Source organism: Miscanthus floridulus, chromosome 15 (assembly GCF_019320115.1).
Source record: "Miscanthus floridulus cultivar M001 chromosome 15, ASM1932011v1, whole genome shotgun sequence".
Lineage (NCBI taxonomy): Eukaryota > Viridiplantae > Streptophyta > Magnoliopsida > Poales > Poaceae > Miscanthus > Miscanthus floridulus.
Genome location: NC_089594.1, coordinates 78,872,244 through 78,877,157, shown reverse-complemented (window position 1 = coordinate 78,877,157; position 4,914 = coordinate 78,872,244). Strand labels below are relative to the sequence as shown.

The following is a 4,914-nucleotide window of genomic DNA, read 5'->3' as shown; positions in this document are numbered from 1 at the left end:
TATTTACTTTGAGCACTTACTTTGAGTATTTACTTTGAGCAATTCAATACTTGTTTTACATCCATAGAATTGCTTGCTAGAGTAAGTTTGGAACATAGGTTGCGAGGTTGTTGTGCATTAGTTTGATATAAACACTTTTCTAGGCACAAGGGGTTAATTGGGCTATCCGTAGGATTTGATTATTGTAAGAGAATTTAGAATTAGCCCAATTCACCCCCCCTCTTGGGCATCTTGATCCTTTCAACAACCAATTGTATGGGTTCTCTATTAAATCATCTTCATATTACGTGTTGTATGATGACTCTATTTAGATTAGGACTCAAGAGAGGTGTGCTATTGGGATTTCTAATTCTATTATGACTTGAGTGTCTCCTCTTTCATGTATGAGAGCTTTGGAAGGGACTATATAAACACAGGGTGGAGGCCATAGGCATAAACTAAGCCGACACAAGGGTCTTGTCCAAATCTTGTAAGGAGCAATTAGGAGCGCTCAAGAGAATTAGGCTAGACAGTTCTATTGCACTAGATTTTTGTATAGGACAAGAATCAGTGAGTCCTAGAGTATCAAGTAGGGTTATGGGAGAGCAACAATCACTTGTGTTCTTGGAGTTGTGATTATAGATCGAATTTGAGGCTAACTTCGCCAAAATCCTAATCTCTTATCATGGTTCCTTCAACGTCATCATTTAGGATTTTCTATTGGATTTGTCTACATCGTTCTTACTACGATGCATGCTTGTGTCATACTCACAATATCCTCTCAAAAATCTAAGGGTTACTACACATAACTAGAGGTATCAGATTCTTACGTTACATGACACTCAATGCAACCACCTATAAGAAAACACCGATATACTTAATTACCCTAAGGAATCCAAGAATAATAAGGTGAGGCTTATACTAATCTAGTAACCCAACGGGCCCTATGGAACAATAGTTTGCCGTCATCATGCTTGTTGGATTTAAAGTTCACTAGAAAAGCACGCGCGGCATTGCCGCGCAGCCATGCAGGGTGCCCGCCGTATGTTACCCAGTGGGAATATTCAGTGCAGGATAGGTACAGCAACAGATTATTGTATATCTAACAGCAGCGTCTTGGATTTAGTTTTACAAAAGTTAGAAGCAAGCCCTTAATAGTGCAGCATAGGTACAGCAGAAGATCATGTATATCCAACAACGGTGTGTTGGATTTAGTTTTACAGTCAAAAGGTTTGTCTTGTCCTAGAGAGACTCTAGCAAAAGTCTTGTCTTTCTTAGAAGACACTTTGGGGATATTTCATCCAACAGAGCATCTATACACAGCAAAAGATATGTCTTCCCCAGGAAAAACTCCGTAGATATGTTAATGAAGGGGCAGTCTTGTTCATACTATTTCATCTGTCAAAAAAAAGGAATATATATATATTAAATCTAAGAGGTGAATAAAACACTTGCATAGATAAATTGGGCTGAGATAGGTGTATGCGAGTCTTACCTTAGTCGCTGGCTTGTGCCTTTGGTCGTAGCTTTAGTTTTTGGATAATCGTCATCTTGAATCTCCTGTTTGATAATTAAAAATTAAGAACTGATAGGTATGAATGACAGATTTAATATATTCATTTTTTTATGTGCACAAATGCTAGGTGCGCACACCTGATTGTTGCTAGCACTTTCTTCATAGTCTCTTTTGCCTGATATAATTTTACCAGAGATGCTGCAGTATAAATTTATGACAGGTTAATGAATTATCGAACTTTAATTAAAAAAATTTATGTGGGGAAACACAAACAGTCAAATTTCTAAAACCATGTGACTAAGCATTTTAAATGCATACCTCGGTGGATCAAGATCCATGGTCTGTGTTTCGCCCTGTACTTGTGTTATTAGTGCATATATAGTTTGCTAAAAATGGTGTGAGTAATAATGTAAATGTTTTAGACTTTTACCTGGCCTTGAATGTTTTTAGATCCTATGGGAAGTACAAGTGGTAAATCTTCGTGTGCTGCAAACACAGTTGAGCTGGGTGCAACTGCTGGAGATTTGTATAATTGAGACATAGGTGGTGCTGGTTGCTTTCCAAATCTCTCCTTGATGAGAACAACTTCGAATGATGGCTCAAGTGCATTTATGCTTTTGTACAGAACCTTGACTATGAAGGTAAATTTGTGATTTATCAATAATATGACTTCTGGAGGAGTCTGTGTGATGTCATATTGCTTTCGGAGAGTCTCTGCACTTTTACCAATGAGTTCTGCTCCTCGTTTTTCAAAGATCATGAACTCAAGATTATATGTTCCATCAGTAACAATAAATGATATCTTGTATCTGAAAACAATAAAGTACAGGCTGTTAGAGATTGTTTTTTGTGTAATTAGTATATAATCTTGTTTATAATGGGAAAATAGAATTGGCTTACCTCCAATCAAACTGGGTGTTTGTGCAATCTTCTTTAGTGCATTTAAAGTTTTTATCTTGATGTCTGATAGTATGGTTGTCAATTGTGCATGCTCGGTAGCACCATGGTTCGTTTTCTGTGATTGTAATAATGGTAACAGTACATTCATATTTTTTATCCTGCATGGATTCACAGTTTGTATATATAATTAGTTGGATATAATTCTTTCATTATAAAAGTCTAAGGTTTTTTGTATGGGTAAATAATAAAATTACCTTCTCAGTGAAAGGGTCTATATCCTTTAGTTGTAGCAATGTCTTTTGCTCGAAGCTCCGCTGGCTATCATCTTCACTTTGAAGATATAGATGCTGAATTGGCTCAGATACAAGTGGAAGACTGCAATTTATAGAGCCATGGGAGATAGTTAAATTAGAAGCTTTTGATAAGAGCAACATACATAGAATGTATAGATAGATTAATATATTTCTTTACCTTTTCTGGAAAGCTTTGATTTCAGGTATATCATTGAGGTTGATATACCAGCGACATGCTGACGTGCCACTTAAAAAATGATAGTTTCCCTTGTAGACTTTTATTAGAGTGCCCACAAATATTGCCACTTAAAAAATGATAGTTTCCAACTTTTAGAACCGTTTCTCCATCAAATTCTAGGGCTCTTTTTCCAACAAGTGATAAATCGATGGTGTTTCCACTGTAGCATAAGACAATTATAATTAGAAACTCTTGTGATAAAAAAATTCTCAATGAAACTTGCTTTTGCTGAAAACAATTTAAGCTGCTACACTTGACAAAACAGAAAAGGATAGGAGATCTAGGCTCCGCTCGGCTGTGCTACGGCTGCAGTGTTGTAGGCTGCTGATGCAAAGCAAACAAACACAAACTGTACAGTAATCAAAGTAACCAAACTGTACAGCCAGAGTAGCTGTACCGATCAGGTTGCTATTATTTTTGATTCATATTTTAGAGATTGAAAGAACATATAGGATAAAGTAGGAAAGAAAATATGTTGAATGTACCAAACTGAGATGACTTCGCAGTTTGAAGTAGTGTATGTCTTAATTTTAATGAATACCTGAGGTCCTGGAGTTTTATTAGTCTCCTCATCATTAAATCTCCTGAACTTAAGTAAACATTTGCTGCATTTGACACAGCAATAATTCTTCCAATGACATCTGCAAGATGAAATAGTGTTAGATTTAAATAATTATTTTTTTATCATCTGAAAAAAAGTAGTGTGAAATGATTAGTTTATACTGTGAGGAAAAGTAGAGTACCTAGAAAATTTTCATTCTTTAGGTACTGAAGCAGGCTAGTAAAGGAGTGAGCGAGAATGTGTATTTTGGAAAGCTGTCTGGCTGATCATTTGGCACGGCAATTATTGTTCTCTTATTTAGTCTGATCATATAGGGGTGGTCCACAACCTTGAATGTTGGCTTGGCTTTCTCTACTGTTATCTTCGCCACATAGACAATTTTGCCTTTTTCTAGATGAGGTTTGCAAACAGGAATTGCATCAGGTGGAATCTCAGCATAAATTGCATTGGCCTGTGGTAGATGGAGGATAAAAATATTAGTAGCAATATATTAATTCTGGGGCACATATAGTATGTTGTGTATTGCACATTTCATGATACCTTTTCATCAACCAGAACAAGGTCAAGGTGCTTGATATCATTTTGTTCATTGGTGCCTCTGTGTTCCCACATTCTTGATATCCGCACACATATGACATACTCCAGTCCTTTCGGCCGCAGCTCTGAGAGTAGAACTGGATTTCCCTGCATCTGCAATCTGAAATAAAGAGGAGTTATAAAATCAAACCACCTGTATTACTTCTTTATATACAATATTTTTAGTGGTCGTTCCACATGTGCCATCTTGATTTTCAATCAATATTTTCATGCCACTTTTGTTTGTAACTCTTGAGACTGCAACGTAGAGTTGTCCATGTGTAAAAACTGGTTTTTTAAGATATATTCCTACCTTTGATAGAGTCTGCCCTTGGCTTTTATTTATGGTCATGCTATAGCAAACTTTTATAGGAAATTGTCTTCGACACAAAGTAAATGGCCAGCGATTTCCGCATGTAGTCAAATTTATTCTAGGTATATATGTCTTCTCTCCTATATGTGTACCTGTTATTATAACAGCTTCTATAATATTATCTGCTAAATTAGTTATTACTAGCCTTGTTCCGTTGCAAAGGCCTAAGCTTTGATTAAGGTTTCTTAACAACATTATTGGTGTTCCATTCTTAAGCTTCAATCGATGTGAAGGAAAATTATTTGCATATAAGGTATTCAAATATTCTACAGGGTACAATACATTTGCATCATTACATGTATCCATGCAATTTGATATTGAGTCAGCACTAAAATACTCTCTCTGTATTAGGTACTAAGGTCAGTATATAGTCATTTACTTGGTCAACTATATCATTTGTTGTCGATAGAATAGCTCTTTGTTTTAGGTAGTCTGGATCATTGTATTTTGTTTTGAAATCCGGGAATGTAAAATTAA

At 35.9% G+C, this 4,914-nt stretch overlaps 1 pseudogene; it reads right to left on the bottom strand.

Moving 5' to 3' along the window:
- Positions 1–1,066: 1,066 nt before the first annotated feature.
- LOC136509406 (replication factor A protein 1-like) lies at positions 1,067–4,181 on the bottom strand (annotated as a pseudogene).
- Positions 4,182–4,914: the final 733 nt, after the last annotated feature.